Raw genomic sequence first — 11664 nt, forward strand, 5'->3', positions numbered from 1 at the left:
TTATAAAGTCTGATCCAAGTGTGGCCCTTTGATGGAATCCAACTCAAGGACTTCCTCAAGGAATCCAACTTGAGGACCTAGAGGGCTACATGTGGCCTGGAGGCCTCAGGTTCCCCACCCCTAGTCTGATCCCTTTCTGAGATGGAATAGCTTCTTTGTGGGTCAGAGAAAAGGACAATTTCATCGGGTTTCTGTATTTGGGGAAAACACTTAGGATGTGTATAAATAACACTTTGTATTTTTCAAAAGGCTCTAATATCTTTCTCCTCTTCCCATTTTACAAAGAAACTTAGACCTAGAGAGATGCTCTGAAATCACACAATTACTTCATGAAAGAGTCAGTTCTGGAAACCAGGTCTTCTGATTCCTAGACTTGTGCCCTTTATAGAAAAGACCTACTTCCCATATGGGAAATCTTGTTTTTTTTTTTAATCTTGTGTCTCATAGTCAAAGTATGCCAGTGAAGTCAACAATTCAGCAAGCATTTCTTCAGGGTTTACTACATGCTGGGCACTGTGCTAAACATTGAGGTTACAAAGAAAGGCAGAACTAATAATAACTTTTATATTCTAAGCTCACATTCTAACAGGGGACACAATAAAATAACTAGATACATAGAAAATATAAACAGAGTAGTGAGAAGGCACCAATGGCAGGGATGGTGGAGGAGGGGAGGCCTCTTGCAGAAGTTGGGATACAAACAGAGTTTTGAAGCGGCCAGGAAAGGAGGTAGAGGGAGAGTATTTCAAACATGGGGGATAGCCAATGCAAAGTCATGGATTTGGAATATAGCGAGTGAGAAAATGAGGAAACAGAAAGTGGACTAGAATTAAGGATGCAGGCTAGAGAGCAGAGGATATGCCTAGTTTGAGAGATGAATGGACTTCTTTGTGATATCCTTTCCCATGCATTTTACACACTGATTCCTGGGCAGGCAGCAGGGACACCAAATTAACAGTTGCAGGCTGGCCAAAAAGTTCCCTTTGGTTGTTGTACAATCATTTCAGTCGTGTCAGATTCTTTGTTGACCCCATTTAGGGTTTTCTTGGCAGAGATACTGGAGTGGTTTGCCATTTCCTTCTGCAGCTCATTTTACAGATGAGGAAACTGAGGCAAATAGGGTTAAGTAACTTGCTCAGGATCACACGGCTAGTAAGTGAACTTAGGTCTTCTTACTACAGGCCAAACACTCTATCCACCCCACCACTTAGCTGCCTATGTCAATTTTAATTCAATTCAATTCCACAAACATTGTCTAAGCTTATAACATGCAAGAAATTGTGTCAGGTGCTAAAGATATAAAAATGAAACAGTTCTAACCTGAAGGAGCTTATGTCTACTGGGGTGAGATAACCCAACACTGTGCCAGGCACTGTGCTAAGCATTGAGGTTACAAAGAAAGGTAGAACTAATAATAACCTTTACATACATACATACATGATAGAGGATGGGGAGTAAAAGAAAGCAAAGAGAAATTAGACAAATTAATTTGAGGAGGGAGGGGACACTAACAGCTTGGATAAGGCTTCACTTGGGTGGTACCAGAGCTGGGCTATGAAGGAAGATCAAGATTCTGAAAGGCACAAGTGAGAAGAGGATGCCAGGCATGGGGAGTGGTGGGAGGGGTGGCCAAGCTTGTGTGAATGTCCCCGAGGTCACTGGTGGGTTTTTGTTGTTGTTCAGGGAAGTGCTAGTAGCTTCTTTTGGCTGGAATGTAGAGTCCATGAAAGGAAGAAGTAGATTTGGAGTCAGAAGAAATCTAGCTTTGCAATTTACTACCTGTGTGACCTTGGTTCCTGTGGCCCGAGAGGTTACTTAAACCTCTCAGAGCTTCTGTATCCTCACCTGTCATCACTCCCCTCTGTGAACTCTTCAGTCCAATTACATTTGTCTCCTTTCTGGTCCTCCCACAGGATACTCCATGCCACTTACTAGCTTGTTTAACCTGGAGTCATAGAATGTGAGAGGAGAACCTTAAAGACCATCTCTAGTCCAACCCTCTCATCTTGCAAATAAGGAAACTGAGACCCAAAGAGGTTTTGGGATTTGTCCAAGATCAAACCCCAAGTTAGTGGGAGAGTCAAGGACTAGAACCCACAGTTCCAGATTCTCCCTAGAACCCTGGCTTCTGGATTGGCAAGGCTAGGGCCCATTCTTTTCAAAGTGCTTTCCCAAACATTTTCTTCAAAGCCTTCCAACAGTTTAAGGATGTAAACATGCAGATACTATTATTCAAATTTGAACTAAAGGAAATTGAGGGAGAAAATGAGGAGCTTGGACCAGGAGGACTCCAAGGTCCCTTCCTCAAGCCTGTGATCCTTTGATATCATGAGCAATGTGAAATAAAGATGAAAAGGTAGATTGGGGCCAGCCTGTGAATGGAACCAAGAGGACTTAGTGTCGGCTGGCACTTGCAGTTGCAGAAAAGGGCTAATTAAACAGAGAGCAAAGAGAATGGACAGGGTGTTTCCCCTTAACAGAGCCCAGAGTGTTTAGTTTGCATCTTTGCATCCCTAGCCCTGGAACGCAGGTCCTGATACATCATAGACAAGTCAGAGTCTAATCAACAAACATTTATGAAGGACCTACTCTATGCCAGATGCCGTGCATAGGACCTGGGGAGGTGTAGAGAGGCAAAAAATAGTCCTTGCCCTCAAAGGAATCCACAGTCTAAGGGGAGAGGCAACATATAAACAGCTACATACAAAAAAGATATATACAGGATGAACTGGAGGTAGTCTCAGTGGGAAGGCACTAGCCTTAAGGGGAACTGGGAAAAACTTCATGTAGATGGTGCAATTGTAGCTGAGACTTGAAGGAAGCCAGGAGTTAGAGAGAGGAGAGAGAACATTTCAGGGAAAATATTCAGAGTTGGGAGACAGTGTCTCGTCGGAAGAACAGTAAGGATGCCAGTGTCCCTGTATCTAGTAGAGGAAAGTAATGTGTAAGAAGATTGGACAAGTAGGAAGGGGCCAGGTTATAAAGGTGTGAATGTGTGGAGGTAGAGGATGAACCAATCAACAAGCCAAATGAAGATTTTATATTTACTCCCTAACATAATATTGAATAGAGGGGTGGTGTGGTGAGATGTGCACTTTATAGGAAAATGACTTTGATGGCTGAGTTGAAGACAGATTGGAGTGGGAAGACTCACCAGCAGGCTACTGCAATGGTCCAGGCATGAGGTGATGAGAGCCTGCCCCGGAGGGCTGACAGTTTCAGAGAAGAGAAGAGGGCATATACAGGAGGTGTTGTGTTGGGAAGGTAGGGTCAACAGGCAGTGGGCACAGATTGGATATGGGGGGAGGGAAGGAAGGTGTGAGAGAGTAAAGACCTGAGGCTAACAAGTAAATTGTGAGCTTGGCTGACTGGGAGGATGGTGGTGCCCTCAATAGTGACAGGGAATTTAGGAAGAAGGGAATGTTTGGTTTCGGGGCTGGGAGAGATGAGTTCAGTCTGGGACATGTTGAGTTTAAAATGCTTACAGGATATCCAGCTCAAGATGTCCAATGGGCATTTAGAGATGTGAGACTAGGGGTGGGGAGAGAGATTAGAGTTGGGTAAGTAGATCGGAGAATCTTCTGCATAAATATTCAGTGAATCCTTGTTGATTGAATGACTCTTGACTCTAAAGATGAGAAAATGAGACTCCTGACCCACCATCTCTCTGTAGGACATGGGCTGGCCAGGATCTGTCTGTGACTGTGGGATAGAACAAGTCTCACTGGGAAGCTGTGTGGATAGGACAAAGAGAATGGGCCTTGTAGACAGGTGACCTGGATTCAAATTCCAGCTCTGCCATTTACTAGTCATGTGCCCTTGGGCTAGAAATGACTTCATCTCACCTCCATTCACTTATATGTAAAATGAAACTATCAGACCTTTCGACTGTTGATTCCATGGAATTTGTGGATCTCAAATTCCCGACTTTGCCCTCTAGGCCATGGTGCCAGCAGAAATGACCTGGAAAAAGAGGGATCCTCTCGCCTACTTCTTTATTTTTTCAGGCCTCTACTGGCACCACACACTGGCACCATTAGAGGTCTCGTGAGCCAGGAGAAGACTGCCCAGGTGGACTATAGTAATTACTGGTGTCCAGCATACTGCTTCTGAGCACAAAGTAGCTTCCATCTAAATGACTCTTAAAGTCCCATATTTATATTGTCTCATGACAACCCTGCAAGGGAGTGCAACTGTTATTATCCCCACTTTACAGGTGAGGAAACAGGCTGAAAGAAGTTAGGTGACTAGCCCAGGGCTACATACATAGCTAGTCAATACTGGAACTGGGACTCCTAGTCTTCCAGCTCCAAATCTGATGCTCTTTTCAGGTAGGGCCTACAGGCATGGAATTAGGAAGAGGCAAGGCGGAGAGCTCGGTAACAGTAACAGTCAAAGTGGGGGAAGATAAAGGCTTGGGTGGGGAAGGGTTTCAGCCAGGCGGAGCCAAGGTAGTGGCAGACTGGGGCAAAGCTACAAAGGTAAAGATAGGCAAATTTGCAGACAAGTGGAGATAAGGGAGGAGGAGTGATGTACCAAGCCTGCAGTCTGTCGGGGCCTCAGACAGCTAAAGAAAGTCAGAGTCTCGGCGGAGGGGAGGAAGAGAGGAGAGGAGATTGGTATCAAGCCCAGCCTCAAGGCTCCAAGTCTCTTTTTTGAATAAGGACCTTTTAGATGCAAAAGTAAATATGTGCATTCTAACTGATGGCTCTGTCCATTACCTCCTGTTTTCTGTGGAAGGCCCAAACGAAGGAAGTTATTTAAATTTGTTCTATATCCTTGCACAGACTGTACTTGGTACTGAGTAGTTTTTCTTTATTTTTATAATAAGGCCCTGAGGTTCTTTTTGGGTGGAATTTCGAACCTTTTCAATCTTCATAAAAAAGAGAAAGGGAAACAATAGGAGTGTAAATCATTAAATGATTAAATCATTAAATTAAAGGTGGAAGGCAGTTTAGAGAAACCCCAAGTGCTTTAGCTTAATGCATGGGGAAACTGAAGCCCAGAGAGGGGAAGAGAATTGACTGAAGGGAAACAGCCAGGAAGGAGCAGAGTCAGGATTTAAACCTAACCCTTCTGACTCCATGACACACATATGAGCATCCTGCAGCACTCTCCCATTTATACCATAAAATAGCCAAATACCAGGGTAGGAGAGCAGAGACCACTTCATTTATTTTCCTGTTGAGAATTTGGAATTGTGCGTTCTAGTCCTTGACTCACTCACAAACTTGGGGTTTGACCTCGTACAAAAAACCTAAAACCAATTTGAATCTCAGTTTCCTCATTTGCAAGATGAGATGGTTGTACCAGGTGGTCTTTAAGGTCCAAGTGTCACATTCTATGACTCCAGGTTCAACAGCTTGTAGGTGACCTACCTTAGACCAGAACCCTGGCCTCTGGATTTGCAAGGCTATGGCCAATTCTTTTCAAAGTGCTTTCCCCAACATTCTATTCGGAGCCTCCCTACAGTTTAGGGAAGTAAACATGCAGATATTATTATTCACATTAGACCTAAAGGAAATTGATGCTCAAAGAGATGGTGGATAAGGTAGGGAGGAGGAGGAATGGAAGGTTGAGGATTGGGGGATGGGAATAGAAGAATTAAGAGTATTCATAGTCTGTGAACTCTTTAGTCTTCCACTGGGCTGCTAGCTTCAACACTTCCTTAGCTATGTGACCACGGGCACAAGACTTTCATCACAGACCCTCACAGGGTTGTTGTGAAAAGAACATTCTGTAACTCTTAAAAACTCTTAAAAAAAGGGTCAGGCTATTAAGGAGGTTCAGAAATGACTGAGAATTTTTGTGAGTTACCTGGAATCATCATGGAGACTTTATCTCAAAAATTTTGGCCAGGCCTCTCTGGAATTTGGTGGCCTTCCTGGACTCAACCCACTGAACACTGATCATTTCTTCAGAGGCAGCTTTGTAGACACAATAATCATCTGCTTCCCTGAGAATGACTTATTAACTGGACTCTAGTCGGTCAATAAATCTTTATTAAGTGTTTAATCAATTCCAGAACTATGTTAAGCACAGAGGGTTCCTGCCCTCAAGAAGCTCACCTTGTAAGGGAGACAACAACCCAAAATTTGTGGATATGTAAATAACTAGGTCAGGGGTGGTGAACCTTCGGCCTTGAGGCCACAGGTTTTCCACCCCTGAACTAGGTAAATATAAGATACCTACTGAATAGATGGAAGACAATCTCAAAGGGGAAGGCACTGGTAGCTGGGGATCAGGTAAGCCCTCTTACAGGTGAGATTTGAACTTAGTTTTGAAGGAAGCCAGGGAAACTAAAAGCCATAGGTGAAAAGCGACAACATTCTAGGTTGGGGTGCAGTCAGTGCAAAAACACCAACATAGAATGTGGAGTATCCAGTGGGAGAATCAGAAAGTAGGTAGTGTAATTGGACCATGAAGTTCATGGAGGGAAGTAAAATAAAATGAGACTGGAAAAGTAGGAAAGGCCAGGTTGTGAAGAGCTTTGAAATGGCAAACAGAGGACTGCCTAATTGGTTCTAGAGGTAGTAGGGAGCCACAGAGTTCATTAGTGGGAAGGAAGGGAACAAGCATTTATTGAGCCCTTGCTATGTTTCAGACATTGTGCTAAGTGCTAGAGACACAAACACAAGCAAAAAGACATTCCCTGCCCTAGAGGAGTTTATTATCTCGTGAGGGAAAGCAATATGTAAAAGGAAAGGGGAGGGGGTGAAGACCAGACCTGGGGACCTGGTTTGAAGTCCAAAAGCCAGGAACAGAGCCCTGAGGGGAATGAAGGCTGACTCAGCCTAAGTCCCTTGACAAAATGGAGGCCAGAGGAGGATGGGAGAATCTGGCAGGTCTTCCAGGAGAAAATTCCAAGATGAGAGGGTCTTGGGAATATTCAGACACATGTCTTAGGAAAATCACTTTGGCCCTTTAGTGGAACATAAATGGTAGCGGGTAGAAACTTTGGGGATGGGGTGGCAATTAGAAGGCTGTTACAGCTTTCTAGGCAAGAAAGTCTGAACTAAGGTTCTGTCTATGTAAGTAGAAAGAAGTAGACTTACATAAGAGCTGTTGGGAAGACAGAAACAACAAAATTGGCGACAAATTGGATAGATGAGGTGAGTGAGAGTGAGGAGTCCAGGATCTCTGTTTTCATTCTGTGGATTGTTCCCTCTCTCTTTGTCTTTACTTATCTATTTTCTCTTCTACATCTATCCATTTTTTCAATGCCCCAATTCAACTCCTGTTGCTGTTCACTCATTTCAGTAGTGTCTGACTCTTCATGACCTCTTTTGAAATTTTCTCAGCAAAGATACTGGAGTGGTTCCCCATTTGCTTTTCCAGCTCATTTTATAGATGAGAAGTGACTTGCCCAGAGTCCCACAGCTAGTAAGTGTCTGTTTCCCAAACTAGATTATAAACCCTTGAGAATAGGGATCTGTGTTCTATGATTTTCTCCCACCCCTAATCCTATTCCTATGGAAATGGAGATGTTTCATGGGTAATTGTGTGTGGGGGAGGCGCTGATAGAGAGAGAGAAGAGAGACAAATTGCAACATATCTAAAGGAGGACTACCGGATGGTGAGAGGGCTAAAGACCACAGCATTCAGGAAATAGTTGAAAGAACTAGGATAGGATTTTCAACTCAGAGAAGAGAAATTTAGGCCAGTGTAATTGTCTTCAAGTATTTGAATAGCTATAATTTAGAATGATGGAAGCTGCAGAAAGGAAGATTGGGGCTTGATGCGAGGAAAAACTTCCTAGTAATCAGAGCCAACCAAAAATGGAATGGCTTGCTTTGGGAAATAGTAGGTTCCCCCTCACCTGAAGGTCTTCGGGCAAAACCTAAATGATCACATGTCAGTTATGCAATAGAGAGAATTCTTGTTCAGGTACAGGTTGGACTAGGTGGTTTCTGAGGTCCCTTCCAACTCTGAGATTCTGTGAGTCTGTGAGGAGGCAAAAAGGGAAAAATAACTGTGAGCCCACACTGCTAAAACTATAGCTCATGAGGCTCCAGTGGTAAGCCAGTCAGTCAGTTAATAAACATTTATTAAGTGCCTACTATGATGCTAGGCACTGTGGTAAGCACTGGAGATACGAAAGAAAGAAAAGAAAAAGACAGAGACAGACAGGCAGACAGAGATGGGGGGAGAGACAGAGAGAGACAGAGACAGAGAGACAGAGAGAGAGAGAGAAGACAGATACATAGATAAACACAGGAACACAACATACAAAAAGAAGCTGAAAAGTCAGAGGTAACTTATCTAGTCACCCTGGGGTGGGGTGGGGGGGAAGAGGGAGAGGATGGTGGCAAAGTCCAGAGAGAAATGAAGCAGTGACTGGCCTGACTGCCTGCTTAAATGAAAGTTCTTGGAAGAGCTCTCCATTTCCACCTTCTCCAATCAGAAGGAGGGACACTGTTGAGTGTTAGTTCCAGGTTTGAAGCTTACCTTTAATAGTGACAATGAGCTCAATGCAAAGGCAACAAAACATTCTCTCCCTTAAATGTGGGATGTACTCTTCACACATAGTACCCATGGGAAGAGTGAGCACAAACTTAGAGTACCATGGTGTGAGAGACACATATAAAGAACACATGCACGTGGCCAAGGGAGGAAACCACATCTCCCACTATATAGGGGATTGAATGCCTTTCTCCTGTTACGTAATCTTCATGTTGCTCTCCATAGGCACAGAATCTTTTACTCAGCTAGGATCCCTGGATCTATTCCTCTCCACAGCTCTCCTCTTAATTGCCAGAGCCAGTTCTCCCTTGAATCCATAATTGACTCTTTTTGCTGCAAGGGATCATGCTTCTTGAAGGTGTTTCCTGCCCCTGACTCTGTGTCTTTGTGTTTCCCTCTGCTCCCTGCTGTTTCCTACTGAGCAAATGGCTGAGCTGCAAGACTCCATAGCCTCTGGGCTTGGGATAGGGGCATTGAGGTGGAGAAGAGAAGAGAAAAAATCCCCTTCCCTCTCCTCCCCTACTGCTTTCTAGTAGAGAAACAAGGGACACACTCCACACTGTTGTTCTTTGCCTCAGTCCCGGAGACGTGTGACTCCCATGATGACATATACCCCTGGCCATCCTTTCATTGGAAATACTGATTGTATTTTCTCTTATACCTCATGACTCCACGGTTAGTCTCAGTAGGGGAGTCAGAATACTCCTTGCTCCCCACAAGCACTTGCAGGCTTTTCTTCTATCATCATCATTTCTCCTTTGAGGCTCTCTCCATCTAAATTTATTACCTAATCCAGATCTTGGTGTCCATTATCTACTGATCTCCAGGATATTCTTTCTCATTTTCAATGAGTTTAGTGCCTCTTCATCACATCACTTGCCCTCATACTAATGGACTTCTATGTATATGTTGATGTTCTCTATCAAATACCCTAATTTCCCAGTTCCTCAATCTACTGAACTCCTATTACCTACTCTACTCTACCTCAATTACATATAGATGGTCATATCTTGCCATCACCCATAAATATTCCATTTCAATGTTCAAGATATTCGAAACTCCTTTTCCTTTTCTCCCTATTCCTTAACTGTTCCGAAACTTAGATTTTATCCTCACCATGACTTTCCAATCCCTCTACATTTAAGTTTATTTTTTCCCAGGTCATTAATCTTTCTTTGGATATACTCTTCTCCTTTACCAGTTTAACTGATTGGTGAACCATTTCGACTCCATACTATCCTCTACTCTCAAACCCCTTGCTCTGTGTGGTTTTATTGCTGATCACACCTTGGCAACCTCCCACCTTGGATTACTCCTACTATCTATCTCTTTTTCTCCTACTCATGTATTGCTGAACAGAGTTGGAAGTAGACACAAAATTATGCTGACTGGTTCCATTACAAATTTATGCTATTTAGTCTCAATGGTGCCTGCGCTGCACTAAGCCAATCCTTCTACTCCTCCCTAATTGATTTTCTATCCTACTCACCACATTAGCTTTTCTAAACTTTCTCTTTTCTCCTTAAGCCTGGCATAGCACTTCTTCCCTAACCCTCTCAGCTTCCCTGAAAAAGTCCTCTAATCTCAAGATCCTTCTCTTCTCCTTTTCTTCACCTCACATCCCTTTGACATCCTCAATTACTGTCATGTTTAGTCATTTTTCAGTCGTGTCCAACTCTTCATGACTCCTTTTGGTGTTTTCTTGGCAAATAATACTGTAGTGGTTTGCCATTTCCTTCTCTGGCCCATTTTACAGATGAGGAAACTGAAACAAACAGGGTTAATTGACTTGCCAAGGATCATACAACTAGTAAGAATCTGAGGCCATCATGATGGAAAATGCTATCCACATCCAAAGAAAGAGCTATGGAGTTTGAATGCAGATGGAAGCATACTATTTGCTATTTTTTTCTCTTCTGTTGAGTTTTGTTTCCTCTTTCTGGTGGTTCCTCCTATTGCTTCTAATTCTTACCTACAACATCACTAATGTGAAAATATGTTTAATAGGAATGTATATGTAGAGCCTATATTGGATTGCAAGCCATCTTGGGGAGGGTGGTGGGGAAGAGGAGGGAGAAAAATTTTAAATTCAAAAGCATGTGGAAGTGATTGTTGATAAATCAAAATAAATTAATAAAAAAAAAAAGAATCTGAGGCTAGATTTGAATTCAGGAAGATGATCTTCCTGACTCCAGGCCCAGTGCTCTTATCCACTTCACCGCCTAGTGGTCCTCTGTCATCCACTCCAGTCTCGGATGGAAAGGGAGCCCTTCTCGCCAAGACCAAGCTCTTATCTTCTCTACCTCTCTCTAATATACACACACTCTTATCTTCCCTGATGCCTACAAACATACCTTTGTCTCCCCCACATTTTAAAAACCCTCATGAAATCTTCCCCTCTAGCCATTGTCCATTCTCTCTCTTTTCAGCAAAATTCCTTTAAGAAGCTATCTACACACCATGCTTTCTCTTAATTTCTTCTCATTCTCTTTTAAACCCTAGGCAATCTGTCTTCTAATCTCATCATTCAACTGAAATGAAAGTTATCAATGATCTCTTAATTGCTAAATTTAATAATCTTTTCTCAACCCTCACTTTCTTTGAGCTCTCCTCATCATTTGGCACGTTGATTCCCCCTTTCTAATATTCTTTCCTCCCAAGGTTTTTCATAGCTTTCAACCTATTTGATGGCTCCTCTTCCTACTTATTTGATTAATCCTCCATCTCTCTAAAACGTTCAAATTGGACCTCAAAGCTGCCATGTCCTAAAGACAGTGAAAATAAATAAATAAATAAATAAATAAGCAAGCAAATAAATAAATAAATAAATGAAAATTAAAAAAAAACTTAGAAAAAGAAAGCTCTTTAGGCCTCCTCTATAGCCTCAATTTTTTCTCTGCACAGAAAATACCATACAAGCAGATTTGATTTTCAAATCAAGAGCTGAAGAGATATTTATTTGTAACTGAAAGGGTAAGAGGCCTCTTTCTGGAAGGTTTTCTTTCTGTGCTAATTACTCCTCTCTTCAAAAGCACCAAGAAGATCTTTAAGCTGAGGAAACCAACAGCATCAGACAGATTGATTAGAAAGTGCTGTTCTAAGACCTTTATCTGGGTTCATCCAATCATTTATTAAACATCTACTTACGGCTCAACTAAGTGTACACTTCAATTCCTCTTGGTAAAGTGCAAATAGATCATT

This window comes from Phascolarctos cinereus, unplaced genomic scaffold (assembly GCF_003287225.1).
Source record: "Phascolarctos cinereus isolate Bilbo 61053 unplaced genomic scaffold, phaCin_HiC Scaffold_4;HRSCAF=312, whole genome shotgun sequence".
In the NCBI taxonomy this organism is placed as follows: domain Eukaryota; kingdom Metazoa; phylum Chordata; class Mammalia; order Diprotodontia; family Phascolarctidae; genus Phascolarctos; species Phascolarctos cinereus.